Genomic DNA, 16,095 nt, shown 5'->3' with positions numbered 1-16,095 from the left:
TAGATTTATCCATTGGAGATACCCTTAATACATTAAATCATCATTATTACCTGGTAAAAACCGGTAAGCAAAAAATAAAATAATACGTTTTCTTGTGTTAGAATCTTTATATAGTGCAGCTTTGATCGATCGTTTTGCATTGTTGAATTTGGTAGAAACATATGGAAGCAATAGCTTCGAATTTTAAAATCCATTATTTGATGTTGTTCTCAAATTATTATATTTGGGCATGAAACAATATATTTGGATCAATCTAGGCCTTGCTTACCTAGTATGTATTATTTATATGTGCACATGCTGTACCACAGAATCTAATGCTTACTTTTTGATTTCATATTCGAAATGAAATGGTTTGTTTCAATTTATAACAGCCAAAGGAAATTAATAATAAAAAAAAGTTAAACATATAATATTAACAAATGCAAGCCAATCTAATTAAAGCACTTAATCTCAATCATTGTAACTTAAAAATATTAATTTATTCATGTCCTTATCCAAATCCTATCGGTTTGCTACTGGACTTGTTCTATTTAGGTTTCCTCTTCATGCTAACCAAAGGGTTATATAAATTATAAACCCTTACCTAATTTCATTTAATAACAAAAAATTTATATGTCTATTTATTATATATATAAAAAGGGAAAGTGTCATTTTTTTAGTCGATTTCAACCAAAAAAGTGTCTTGCTTTTTACCAAATCATCCTCTAGACCACTAATTTATGAGATTAAAAAAAAACAAAGAGTGCTGTTCAAGGGTCTTCGGAATTAATTTAATCAACAAGAGAGTCTTCAAGCAATTTGAATAAATAAATGAACAAAATAATAAATGTATTAGAAACTGAGAAAGATATTAATGTTTTTTTTTTCCTGCTTAATTTTAAAATTCGCATTGTTTTGTTCTTTTCAACTTGGACATATTTAATGCAAAAAAGTGCACATAAATATATAATTTGCGAACTTTAGCAAAAAAAAATATATACTTGGCCAAGTGGTAACAATGATGTAATTCGAAAAAGTCAAGTAATGCATCGGTGGAGCTGAGTCAGCAAATTATAAGAGAAACACGTGGCACTATCAAATTAGGAGGAGAGAAAAATCACCCTTATCCAATTAGGGTCGGACTTTTTTCAGTTTTCAAGTCATTATCGATCTAAGACTAACTCCACACATCAATTATATCACTTATTATTTATCCATAAACCAATCAAAGTTTTTTCTTACATCTCACAAAGAGTAAATTGGAGATTTTGCAGAATTCTTGTCACCAGGAAATTATTTAGAATTTTATTTTTGTAATGATACATATTATAAAGTTAACACTAACCGAATAATGATAGGTGTACACACAATTTACACAATACACATTTATATGATAAATAATTTATCAATTAAAATGACCCCATTTATAAAGTATCACTTGTTATACAAATACACATTATATTTGTGTGTAATTTATGTATGTACATATCATTACTCTATAAATTCATATAAGTATTTCGATATGTATAAACTAAGGCTTTTTATATGTTATGTATGATGTAGTCTCTACCGATTGAAATATTAAATTTGCTGACATAATTTATTGTCAGGACTTTTAATAAAGTTTATTATATTTCTTGATTTAAAATTTTAAAAATACCACTTTTGGAAATTGTTGGTAACTTGGTATACCGACAAAATGACTCTTGGTTATAAAATCAATGAATCATATTGAAAATAACATTGTCATTTTATAAAGGTCATATATAAACAACATAGAGTGACGTTTGATTGTTTTGAGCCTAAAGCCCATATTGATAGGCCCAGTTTGAGAATCATAATCAATGAGTCCAATTCATGGACTACAAAATCAGTGGGCTGGGCTTTATTCCTCCCAAACAGAATTGGCTTCACGATATTCAATATATTTTTTTTGGTTGTGAAAATTAAACTCTATGCCCTTTTTATATTGTCCTCTTTTATTTTTACTATCTTTTTTAAAATCTATCATTTTTACCTATTTTTTTAAACATTGTACTAATTTTGCCCCTGTCACTTCAAGATACTCTTCATATGACTCCCTTATATCAGAGTATTTTAGGTACAATACATATAAAAAGAAGTATGTTTCAATTAAATATAAAAATAGAGGTAAATGATACATATTATAAAGTTAACACTAACCGAATAATGATAGGTGTACACATAATTTATATAAATAATTTATCAATTAAGATGACCCCATGTATAAAGTATCACTTGCTATACAAATATACATTATATTTGTGTGTAATTTATGTAGGTACATATCATTACTCTATTCATATAAGTATTTTACTCTATAAATTCATATATGTATAAACCAAGGCTTTTTGTATGTTATGTATGTAGTCTCTACCGATTGAAATATTTAATTTGCTGACATAATTTATTGTCAGGACTTTTAATAAAGTTTATTATATTTCTTGATTTAAAATTTTAAAAATACCACTTTTGGAAATTGTTGGTAACTTGGTATAACGACAAAATGACTCTTGGCTATAAAATCAATGAATCATATTGAAAATAACATTGTCATTTTATAAAGGTCATATATAAACTGTAACGCCCGTACTTTTCATAAATTACTAATTTAGTTACAAGCGTTAAAATGCGGAAAATCTATAATGTCGCTTTTATTTATAAACATAAAATATTTCATATTTGAGCTCAGTTTGGACTTAAAAGACATAATAATTAATAAATAAAAATAACTGCGACATTAATTTAATAACACTAAAAGAAATAAATGGAGCGTGCCCTAAACCACCCTCAGTTATATGGTCCTCAGCGAGTACACACACAAGCCTCCAAGGTCTCACTTGCCACCGGCTTTCTAAGTTTTATAACCTTAATCTGCACATGGTAAGTTTGATAAGGGTGAGCTACTAAACTCAGTAAGGAAATGCTTGTCACGTAGTCACATAAAATAAAAGAAAAACATATAACTAAAACTTAGATACTCATATTTAGACAAAAATAGCAATACATATAAGCTTAATCTTATCACTATTAACTAATCACTAGTTTCTAAGCTAAGTCACATAATAATGGTTATGCCGGAGTTCGACTTTGGCAAATAAACTCGAACTATTAGACTAAATGGCGGAGAATTTGGGTTCGGTAAAATCGTACCTTCTACTAGATGGCCCCCCATCTACCATATAGACCCAACGAGTCAAGTATTTAACCATTATCTCGGTCGAGCCATGTCACATAATCTACAATAAATCTAATTTAAATAATGTTTAACTACTATACATTATTTAAATAGAGTATCACAATTATATCCTAATCATACCATAATCATATCATAATTATTTCATAACTACATAATAATCATATCATAACAATATCATAGTCATATCATATTCATACCATAATCATATCATTGTTTAAATAATGCGAATTCTGTCCATTATCTAAACAACATAACTAGTTTAAATAATGTGAATCTTATAAACACATTATTTACATACATACTTAAATAACATGAATCTTATAAACATATTATTTAAATATATATATATACCTTTAGCAATGGCCATGCTCTAATACTGTAAACATACATAAATAACATGAATCTTATAAACACATTATTTAAATATATATTATACAGTACATTAAATAACAAACAATAAAGAGTCGGGCGAAGACCTTAGTTAACTTCTCTTTTACTATTCCCACTCTTCCTATGAATGTTATTACATACAGAAAACTTATGTTTTTTCTACTTAATTTCCTTACCTCGAATGTGGAGATCCTAGCTTGATTGCGAAAATTATATGTAGAACCAAAGCCTTGTATACATACCACGTAAACCTTAGTTTCCAAATATTAAGATTAGAAACACAAAAATGGCAATAAAACTTAACCCAGTTATACTATAAATAAATTCTCAAAATAACATATCATACCTTAATTTTTGGAAATGAAAACACCAACTAATTGCAACCCTAAGTTTAGAACTCTATAACTTGATGAACAATTGGTAGCAATGGTGAGGTTCATGTGTTTTGGCAAATAACAAAAATTATGGTGTTGTGGCTATATGATAATTATAAGAAGATGACGGTGATTTTGAAATTAAAAGTGGTGTATGGTATTGTATGGTTGTGTGAGGTGGTATGAATGGTAGTTTGAAGCATTGGCTGTGAATGAAATAAAAAGAAAACTATGAGAGTTTTATGGTGATATTGGTGCTTGGCTCTTGATGAAAACAAAGAGATAAATTGGAATGGGAGAAGATGGCTACGAGAGAGAAAGAGGGAGTAATTGATGAGTGTGAGTCAATAAAAAAAATGAACTTACACTCTTTATTTATAGACTTTAGAGTTAACCAATGCCATAACTCTACTAACTCTAATTAATATTTAAAAATATTTAAATAAATGATCAAGCTCTTATCTTTACCACACTACTCGGTCACACATCCACTACAGAGACTCTCCATTGAGTCGTACAATCAATAACAATGATATTTCTTTGTTGATTCTATGAGATTTATTCTCCAAAGCTGCCACATAAACTTCTTATCACTCTTTCTTAACTAAGTTTTAAATTTTGAATATCCCTCTAGTGCTATCCCAGGTACAAACAACTTCTGCTATTCTCTCTACAACAATACTCTCCACTAATTCCTCTTTTCAAGTTCAAGAATAAAGTTTATAATCCCTAGTAAAATTTACACTTAGTAAGTATATCTACATGCCACACGTGCATGTTCAATCAAATGCATAATATATATATATTTATTTATCACTTAATAAATATTAATCACTACAAATTCTCCAACAAATTCTAGCTATAACTAGTTTCACCAAACTTCTATATCTACTAAGTCCATTTCTTAGTACTAGACGTTCCCAAAATTCAAATTTCAAAATTTGAATTGCCTTCATAACATATATACCTATGAAACTTACTTTAAGTGATATATTGCTTTAGGTATAGACTAGCATGCACACTTTATGTAATTAAATATTATTCCTCATATAATATATCATTTGAAATATTGAGACCAACCCAATCCCATATATATGTCATTGTACAACCTTAGTACTACTACTATGACTACTCTCTTACAATTTAGAGTGATATGCTACTATCTTTAATATTTACTTAATACTAACTTGTGATAATAACAGTAATGTTACATCCTAATTCTATAAGTCCAACACCTAATGGACTAAGCCAATAATCTATAAAAGTCTAATTTATCAAAATGACAAAATTTTCATAATTTAAGAAAATACTATTTAAGGAACACATAACATATTCTAAGCAATCAACTATTTCCACATCGAGTTAACTAATGATAATAATAAAATAAATATACATATAACATAGTAAAAAATAATAACAAAATATTTTTGGTTATTACACTCTACTCTCGTTAAAGGAATTTTGTCCTCGAAATTAACTTCAACCCACAGAAACACGGGGTATCAACTTCTCATATCCTTACCCATTCAAAATTTTTTTTGTTAGAATTTCCACTCCACAGGACCTTATCTATGGGTATACTCTTATATTTTAGTTCCCCTTTCTATTGTGCCTACTAACGCGTCGTATAAGCATCTGCGTGGGATCGGATACGTACCTTCTTCACATTGAGATATTAAATCAGTTATGCATATCCACTATCGTAGGTGGTAGCTCAAGTCTATATACTATTTGGCCAACATGTGTAAAGAACCTATATATCTCAGGCCTTACTCGCCCTTCCTCTTAAAATCCATAACATTTCTTCATTGAAGTAACCTTCAACAGCATACTGTCACCAAAAGTATGTAACCTTTTATCATTTCTAAATCATCATCCATGAGAGTAGCGAGCATACTCTGTCATATTTCGTCTACTATTTTTGATAATTCTCTTACTTCTTGCCGACTTATATGTGGTACCTCGCTCCAAGTAAATTTAGCACTCATAAAACATCTTATAGGTTGCCATACGTATTGTGGCCAACAAACTGTCTTCATAAGAGAATGTTATCAACTACAAGCGCTTACTCTATCTTACCGAAGTACCTATTTGTAACATCCTTGCTTCAAGCCTCCATTAGGTCCTTACACCCACGGAATGATGGCTCTTATACACAAGTACGTCACATTGGCTACTTCCTGGATGATGCTTCTGCTAGTTTACAGGACTTCATCCGGTTCACTAAAGGTTTGTATTTGACCTAACACTTCAAAATATACTAAAACTCAGATCGAGATCACCTTCTTTAGGAATACAAGGATCGTATTATTTTCCTTAGTTCTTTAATATTAAAACTCTTATGTCTTGACATGTAGGACGTCAAATCACAAATCCAATTGCCACTTTACGAATACTCATCCATCCTTTACCTAATCATTGTACTATTTTGCATCTAATAACTCGAGATGCATCTAGTGTGGTGTAGGTGGTGCTTGCATCATTCTCTCGACCTTAAGTTTCCATTGCAGTACGTTTTCTCCTTGCCTTCGAGTAGCAACACTAACATAGATACTTTCCTAGTTACAAATTCTATCCATATCCTTTGTTTCATATTGTCCTTGAGGTTCGTCAATGTGTAGGCTACTACATATTGGGCCAAAGGAAGCTTTCGATCTCTCTTCGGTCTTTGTGCGCGGCTGCCTCTTGAATCTACCACGCTTGTAGGATGAACCACAAGTTCTGTATTAAGAAATAAGCATTTTTTTTTTTTTTTGTAAGCCAGCTCTTTGAACCAATAGCTTTGATCTTCTAATCCTCCAGTTCGATCGAGTCTTCTAAAACTCGAGTTTGGGCTCGTATTTAAGTATCCTTAACATCCTCCCGAGGGTTGGAGTATGCAAAACATCATCAACAACGAATTCCTCCACCTAATTTTTGAATACTAACACCATCCCTTGGGCATTGAATAATTTTAAGACCAAATTTCTAGTCCCGGTGTTTGAGTGAGTACTGCGGATGTCACACTCATTGGTACTTCTTGCTCTTGGTGTCTAGTTTGAGTATTTTTTTCCCGATTTAAGAATTAACATTGCTTTATTAAAAAGTAGATTCCTAAGTAGAGGCAAACCGTCTTCCTTGTTAATTTTGTAGGGAGTTATTTTGGTCATAAAAGAAGAATTTGATTGAAGGAAAAATAAATCTTTATTTACTTAAAAGCGTACTGAATCTCTAGTTACATAGTCACTAGATTATTGGAATAGGAACAAAAATATCTTCTTTGGATAAAATTTGACAAGTTGAAAGAGACTATTATTCGTCCTCACGCATGACTCGGCTTCGATCCTTCGGGGTCTTCTTGTAGGTCCTCTTGGGTGTTCCTCGAAGTTTATTTCCATTTCCACATCTGCTGGAGTTGGTGCTGGCACATCCTCGGATTCAGAGTCTGACTCATCAATTTCTACTTCAAAATGATAGTCAGGTATGTCATCTTCTGGTTCATGGATGTTGGTTGTTGCGGGCAGATCTAAGTCCTTGCTTTTCGGTATTGGGGAATAATCTAGCTCATTGGGACCTTCTGGCATTTCCTCATCTTTGGATTCTTCATCTGAGGGAATCTCTATTACTTCTACTATTTTCTCTGCTTCTATTTGAGGTGGGCTTATTAGTTCAAGTTCCAACATTTCTGCTGTCACTTCAAAATAGTCTGGCATTTCTGATTCTTCCAAATCTCGTTCAGTTGTTACGTTCACGGTACGTATGTCCTCCACACTTTGTCGTCGCTTAGCTTATATCGTATGTTCTTGACGCGTTCTTCTTCCATGCCGTTTGTTTCCACAATATAAGTCTTTTCGAAAACGAAGTTGTGGAAGTCAAGCGTCGACTCACATATGAATCTTTGCGTATCAATTGCGTCGCCAAGATTTGAGACACGGTGCCAGACTTCATCGATATAGTAAAGAAGTTCGGGGACATGTGACAAAGCAGCCCTTAGCACTAGAAACTTCTCTCGTGATTTGATCAAGGCTCCCCTCACCTCTACTACTCTTTTAATTTCTTCATTAATTGCGATGACTTCTCGCAGAGCTCTAAGAATCTTATCCTCTTCGTGGCGGATATTTTCGATCTTAAGTGACAGAATATTTTTTATTTCTGCAAGTACTGTATCGTTTGACGCCTTAATTCTAAGAGACATATCTCCTATATCTGAAAAAAAATTCTTTAACTATTCAGTAAGACTTAATATAAGTAGATATATATTTATATAAATCTTTATAAATAAAATAAAACCTCTTTATTTATTTATAAATTCCAAAAGATAACAAGCTAAAGGAGTTACACTAAAACTCCTAACTAAAGTGGAGCCATACTAACACTCCTTATTACATAAAAAAATATAAACACATAGAATAAAATGCAACTTGACTTTTCTACTCTTCTATGTCTGACCCTTCCTCTAACATATCTTCTGTCAAATCTACATAGTCGAGTTCTAAGTACACCAAGTTTGATGAAATTGGTAACTTTTGAAGGAATTCAGATCTAACAGCATTATTGGGTCGATGATATATTTCTTCTTTAGAGCCATCAGGGTGATAAATGGTGTCGGTAATTTGATATTGATCCACTAAGTTGATCATGAGTAGGTCATATCTTTCGGCCTCATCTACCCCGACATACCCTAGATGTTCCCAATTTGCTCTTAGACTATGTTGGACTTGTGGCATGTTGAGAGCGTGCATCAAGGCTATGTACTTCTCATGTGACTTCAATAAACAATTCCAACGATCTATTATCTTATCCATACCCTCATGTATTTTGTTAATTCTATGAAAGACCTTGTTTTCTTCCAGCATGGGTGGGGTCTTAGGAACTCTCTTTAAGGCCTTAATATGCCTAACAATGTGATTCTCACCTCTTACTCGTCTCATGATGTTGGTGCTTAGTTGGTTCTAGGGTTCTGAAAATAAAAAGAACTTCTGAAATTACTAAAATACACATAAAATACAATCATGCAAAAATAATACTTACTTGGTAGCCAGTGGAACCTTTTTAGCTGATATGTGTAACTCGTGAGAACGTTCGGGACCAATATAACCTGGCTCTGATACCATTTATAACGTCCCCGCTTCAAGCCTCCATTGGGTCCTTACACCCACGGAATGAATGGCTCTTATACACGAGTACGTCACTCTGGCTGCTTCCTGGATTGATGACTGGCCCTACAGACCAACACGAGTGTTTTCAGCGTGCTTTGTCCTCACTCGCACGCTTCCTGGGAAAACTTCCCAGGAGGTCACCCATCCTAAAATTGCTCCCAAGTCAAGCACGCTTAACTGTGGAGTTCTTTCGAGATGGGCTACCGAAAAACAAGATGCACCTTGGTTCTACATATAATTTTCGCAATCAAGCTAGGATCTCCACATTCGAGGTAAGGAAATTAAGTAGAAAAAACATAAGTTTTCTGTATGTAATAACATTCATAGGAAGAGTGGGAATAGTAAAAGAGAAGTTAACTAAGGTCTTCTGCCTGACTCTTTATTGTTTGTTATTTAATGTACTGTATAATATATATTTAAATAATGTGTTTATAAGATTCATGTTATTTATGTATGTTTACAGTATTAGAGCATGGCCATTGCTAAAGGTATATATATATATTTAAATAATATGTTTATAAGATTCATGTTATTTAAGTATGTATGTAAATAATGTGTTTATAAGATTCACATTATTTAAACTAGTTATGTTGTTTAGATAATGGACGGTACAATGGATTCGCATTATTTAAACAATGATATGATTATGGTATGAATATGATATGACTATGATATTGTTATGATATGATTATTATGTAGTTATGAAATAATTATGATATGATTATGGTATGATTAGGATATAATTGTGATACTCTATTTAAATAATGTATAGTAGTTAAACATTATTTAAATTAGATTTATTGTAGATTATGTGACATGGTTTGACCGAGAAGATAATGGTTAAATACTTGTTGTTAGGGTCTATATGGTAGATAGGGGGCCATCTAGTAGTGGGTACGATTTTCTTGAACCCGGCCCTCAGCCATTTAGTCTAATAGTTCGAGTTTATTTGCCAAAGTCGAACTCCGGCATAACCATTATTATGTGACTTAGCTTAGAAACTAGTGATTAGTTAATAGTGATAAGATTAAGCTTATATGTATTGCTATTTTTGTCTAAATATGAGTATCTAAGTTTTAGTTATATGTTTTTCTTTTATTTTATGTGACTACGTGACAAGCATTTCCTTACTGAGTTTAGTAGCTCACCCTTATCAAACTTACCATGTGCAGATTAAGGTTATAAAACTTAGAAAGCCGGTGGCAAGTGAGACCTTGGAGGCTTGTGTGTGTACTCGCTGAGGACCATATAACTGAGGGTGGTTTAGGGCACGCTCCATTTATTTCTTTTAGTGTTATTAAATTAATGTCGCAGTTATTTTTATTTATTAATTATTATGTCTTTTAAGTCCAAACCGAGCTCAAATATGAAATATTTTATGTTTATAAATAAAAGCGACATTATAGATTTTCCGCATTTTAACGCTTGTAACTAAATTAGTAATTTATGAAAAGTACGGGCGTTACAGTTTGGTATCAGAGCCTTGACCCAGCCGGAAGTGTGGTCGACGAGGACGTCGGACCCCGTAAGGGGGGGTGATTGTGACAGTCAGTAGTCCCGTGATCCGTAAGGGGAAATGCGGGTAAGGTTTGTGCAATCCCACACGCTCAGGGAAGGTCAGTGGGATGATTCGAGGTGTAGGTATGGGACTACACAGTTGAAGAGAGCTTAAATGGATTGATTGGTACTACCTATATCAACAAGGTGCATCTTGTTTTTCGGTAGCCCATCTCGAAAGAACTCCACAGTTAAGCGTGCTTGACTTGGGAGCAATTTTAGGATGGGTGACCTCCTGGGAAGTTTTCCCAGGAAGCGTGCGAGTGAGGACAAAGCACGCTGAAAACACTCGTGTTGGTCTGTAGGGCCAGTCATCAATCCAGGAAGCAGCCAGAGTGACGTACTCGTGTATAAGAGCCATTCATTCCGTGGGTGTAAGGACCCAATGGAGGCTTGAAGCGGGGACGTTATATAAACAACATAGAGTGACGTTTGATTGTTTTGAGCCTAAAGCCCATATTGATAGGCCCAGTTTGAGAATCATAATCAATGAGTCCAATTCATGGACTATACAAAATCAGTGGGCTGGGCTTTATTCCTCCCAAACAGAATTGGCTTCACGATATTCAATATATTTTTTTTTTTGTTGTGAAAATTAAACTCTATACCCTTTTTATATTGTCCTCTTTTATTTTTACTCTTTTTTTTAAAAATCTATCATTTTTACCTATTTTTTTAAACATTGTACTAATTTTGCCCCTGTCACTTCAAGATACTCTTCATGTGACTCTCTTATATCAGGGTATTTTAGGTACAATACATATAAAAAGAAATATGTTTCAATTAAATATAAAAATAGAGGTAAATTTGATTAATTGATTAATAGAAGTGGTATTTTTCAAATTACCTCTATTTTTTTTCCAATCTGTCATGTTGGTTCGCGTTGGATCTATTGGCCATTGACAAACACAGTAAAGGAAAGGAAAGAAAGGCTGAAAGAGAGAAATGGTAGAAGAAAGAGAACGAAGATATGAGAAAAAAAATGATCTTATTGAATGTGATACAACAATTATCATTATATACAAGTCAGAGAGGAAGACATCCATAACAAATGACAACTGAAAATGTATAACAAAATTCAATTGAGACAACTAACTTGAGCTTAACTAATTGGCTCTTAACAGAAACCCTAAACTAACAGTAATAACTAACTCCTAGTAGTTATCTTAATAGTTCTTCTCAAACTTAGAATTGAGTCATCCTCAATTGCAAGTGTCACGAAATGAAAGAAGTCTCTAACTTGAGATAGCTTTGGTTAGACCATCAACTATCTGATCAGCTGCAAGAACATGATTTACTTCTACAAACTTGTGTTGAACTTTTTCTCTAACAAAATAGAGACCTAACTTAATGTGTTTTGTCCTTGAAAGAAGAACTAGATTGAAAGTGAGCAGGATAATACTCAAGTTATTATCACTCCACACTGTGAGAACTATAGGCAAGGTGATATTTAGCTCATGAAACAAATTGTGCATCCAAGTTAGCGCAATTACCACAATGGCTAGATTCTTATACTCTGTCTCAATGCTAGACCGAGACACAATATGCTGCTTTTTACATTGCCATCTGACTAAGTTTCTACCAAGGAAGATGGCAAACCCTAAAGTGGAACTTCTATCATTTGGATCAATTGCCCAGTTAGCATCACAGAAGACAACAAAATCCATAAAAGAAGGTTTTTTGTGATGCAATCCATGTGTCACAATCCCACTAACATACCTCAATTTCTTTTTCATAACAACCCAATGAGATTCAAGAGAATTTTGCATAAATTGGCACACTTTGTTCACACTAAAAACTATTTCAGGTCTAGTCATAGTAAGATCTTGTAAGACTCCTACTATAGACATGTATTCCAGCATACTATGAATGGGATCTCCCCCATAAGTTGAGAGTCTCAGCTCATGTGTCATGGGAGAAGAAGAGTTGCACCCTGCATCTTGACCTTGTAGAGTAGGTCTTTAAAATATTTTTATTGTGATAGATGGATTGCCTCATTAGAGTGTTTGACTTCTATTCCCAGAACATAGCTTAGTTCTACTAGGTCTCTGAGAGAGAATCTGTCATTGAGATCAGAGGTCAGTTAAGATACAACTTTTTGATCACTTCCTGTGATCAAGATATCATCAACATAGACAAGTATGAAAGTTGTGGAGTGAGGAGTTAGGCTAATAAAGAGAGACTGTCCTAACTTTGAAGAAAAAAAAAACCAAGGGTTAGTAGACATTGATGCAATCTATCAAACCAATTTATGGGGGCTTATTTTAAGCCATACAGTGCCTTTTGAAGTTTACAAACCAAGTTAGGAGTTGTAGCAACCTCAAAACCATATTTTTGTTTCATGTAAACTTCCTCTTGTAGTGTACCATTTGGAAAAGAATTATGTACATCAAATTTTTTAACATTCCACCCTTGAGCTAAGGCAAAAGTTAGGACTACTCTAATAGTTATAGGCTTGACCACTAGACTGGAAGTCTCAGTGAAATTGAACCCTAGTTGCTAGTGGAATCCTTAGGCCACTAGCCTAGCTTTGTACCTGGTTATGGTTCCATATGGATTGAGTTTAACTTTGTAAACCCATTTACAGGTTATGACTTTTCTTCTTTCAGGTAGCTTAACCAAAATGTAGGTCTTGTTTCTGGCCAATGCAAGTATTTCATCCGTCATAGTAGAATTCTAATGCTCATTGAGTAAGGCATCAACAAGAGACTCAGGTTAACAAGAGGTCATGAACAACTTTGGCTTAGAAATTAATACAAGACTTCCCTTTGGTCTGCATGGAGTGAGAATTTACTACCCTGGTATTGACGACAAAAGTAGTAGTTGGAGACAAATCAGGAGTGGCTGATGAGCTTGTAGTGCTTAGAGTACCTTGAAACCTCAAAGAAGAGCATGGATGATTAACTACAACATCAACTGTAGGAGGTTGTGCAATTGTAACATTTGTAAGGCCAAATTCTTGTGCAACAACTACATCAACAAGAATTTAGAAGTTTGAGTAGGAGCACCACTGCTATATAAATAATGAGAATTGTCAACAGAAGCATATTGGTCAAGCATGTTTGGAAGAGAATGAGTGTGTTCAAAACCTAAACCAACAGATGAGGAAGAAGAAGCTTCATTATCTGGTATAGGAGCAACATCATTGGACATAGGCATATGAGAGAAATGACCATTACTGGTAAGAATAATACCAGGAGGTAGGCAATCATAGGAATAGGTAATAGGGGTTTGATCATATTGAGAAGTTTTGGCAAATGGAAAAAACTTTTCATTAAATGCGACATCTCTGATATGTAAAGCATGTCATTAGAATCTATACACTTGTATCCTTTGTAAGGATATACCCAAGAAAAGTGCAAGTGGTTCATCTAAAATCCAACTTATATTTATTGTAAGGTCTTATGTTGAGAAAGCAAGCACACCCAAAGGTTCTAAGGGTTTGGCTATCAGGTGTTTGATTAAACAAAATTTCCAAGGGTGACTTGCTTTTAAGAACATGAGTTAGAAACCTATTGAAAGATAGACTACTGTTCTAAAGGCTTCATCCAAGTACTTTAATGGCATAGATGCTTGAGCAAGTAAGGTTAATCCATTATCCACAATATGGCTATATTTTCTTTTAGCTAGTCCATTTTATTCCTAGCTTGTAAGGCAATATGACGTCTATGTATAACTCCATGGGATTCAAGAAAGATTGTAAAAGTTCTATATTCTCTCCCCTAGCTCCCCCAACTTTGTTTGTAGTGTCTTTAGATTGGTGCCTAATTGTAACTCACTCTCAACCTTAAAGTTTTAAAACACTTTAAAAGCATTAGATTTGTGTTTAAGAAGATACAACTAGGTGAGTCTAGAATAAACATCAACGAAATGTATATAATACTTGTAGCCACTAGATAAAGTGTGTGAGGGACCCTACAAATTAGACACCACAAGTTGGAGAGGTGTTGTATATTCAGTGAGAGAAGCTTTAGGAAAGGGTAACTTGTGAATTTTTCCAAGGCAACAAGCTGAACAAACTTTGTTTATGTCATTATTATTATTATTATGAGGCACATTGCAATTGGTGAGAACAGTTTGAACAATCTTGGTGAAGGGTGTCCTAATCTAATATGCCAAATTGAAAAAAAAAAATATTGACAGTACAATTTGAGCAGGTGTTTGCTTAAACTTTAGTAGCATTGGAAGAGTGATGATTTGTTTAAGTAGGGAGAGATGAATGACTAAAACTCATGAACACCTTTCTTGCCTAGTATCTTCAAACCACCATAACTGACATGATCAAGCCTTATGTGTCATACTAAGGTTTGATCCTCTCCATCAGTTGCAACAACATTAGCTTGATTTTTCTTTGTGGTGCCTTGTAAGACATATATACCATTAACAATCTTCCCTTTCATGATAATTAAAGAACCTTTCATAGTCTTCAATAAGTGCTAGTTTCAATCTTGACATTGAAACCATCTTGGTCTAACATGGACATAGAAATTAAATTTATCTTAATATCTGATACATGCCTAACCTATTTCAACTCAAAAACTTTGCCATCTTCCAATTCCAATTTGACTGTCCCAATACCAGCAATTGTACAAGCTCTATTAATTGTCTCCCAGTTTGACAGTTCCACATTGGACATTTTTGTATTCAATGAAATGTTCTTTGGCAGGGCAGATGTGAAATGAACATCCAGAGAATCTATGATCCAGTCCACTTCTGACTTGTTCTTTGAGATGGCTAACACACTGGCACTATCATAGCCATCACTATCTTCTGCATTAGAAATAATGTTTGCATTTCCATCTTTCTTGAATTTGTAATCTTTCAAGATTGGACAGTCATTCTTCAGGTAAGATAGTTTGTTGCAGATGAAACATCTCCTTTGAAACTTGAATTTTGATTTTCCTTTTCCTATGTTGTTATGGTCCTTGTTCTTCTTCTTGGATCTTTTTCCTCAAATCGATAAGTCATCTCCAGCACCTTCATCTTGCTTCTCTACTTTTTTCTTCAATTTCTTTGACATTAATGCATTTTGGACTTCCTCTAATGTTAATATATCTTTACTATACATCATGGTATTTACAAAGTGTTCATAATTCTTTGTGGGAAGAGAATTTAGCATAATGATGGCCTGATCATCATCCTCAACTTTAATTCCAATGCTCTCTAAGTTGAGAATCACCTTATTGAAATCATCAAGATGGTCTTCAATTTCCTTTCCTGACATCATCTTAAAAGAGTATAATTTCTGCTTAAGAAATAATCTGTTTGCCAACGATTTTTTCATGTAAAGACTTTCCAGTGTCATCTATATCCTTGCAGCCGAGTCTTCTTTCGACACTTCCCTTAGAACTTTGTCACCAAGACTTAGAATTATAGCACTACGTGCTTTCTCGAGAATCTTTGTTTTCTCTTTCTGGGTAAGACCTTTAGCCATCCT

The 16,095-nt window shown here is 33.5% G+C and overlaps 1 long non-coding RNA gene across 1 annotated transcript; it reads right to left on the bottom strand.

The window, feature by feature from the left end:
* Window positions 1-2,585: 2,585 nt before the first annotated feature.
* On the bottom strand, window positions 2,586-4,458 carry LOC133029266 (uncharacterized). Its single transcript, XR_009683420.1, has 3 exons — window positions 3,936-4,458; window positions 3,766-3,840; window positions 2,586-2,874 (listed from the first exon to the last, which is right to left on the bottom strand). It is a non-coding gene; the product is annotated as an uncharacterized LOC133029266 (long non-coding RNA).
* Window positions 4,459-16,095: the final 11,637 nt, after the last annotated feature.

Source organism: Cannabis sativa, chromosome 1 (genome assembly GCF_029168945.1).
Source record: "Cannabis sativa cultivar Pink pepper isolate KNU-18-1 chromosome 1, ASM2916894v1, whole genome shotgun sequence".
In the NCBI taxonomy this organism is placed as follows: Eukaryota; Viridiplantae; Streptophyta; class Magnoliopsida; order Rosales; family Cannabaceae; genus Cannabis; species Cannabis sativa.
Note: the sequence above shows the minus strand (reverse complement) of the source record. Positions and strands in the feature narration are given on the sequence as shown.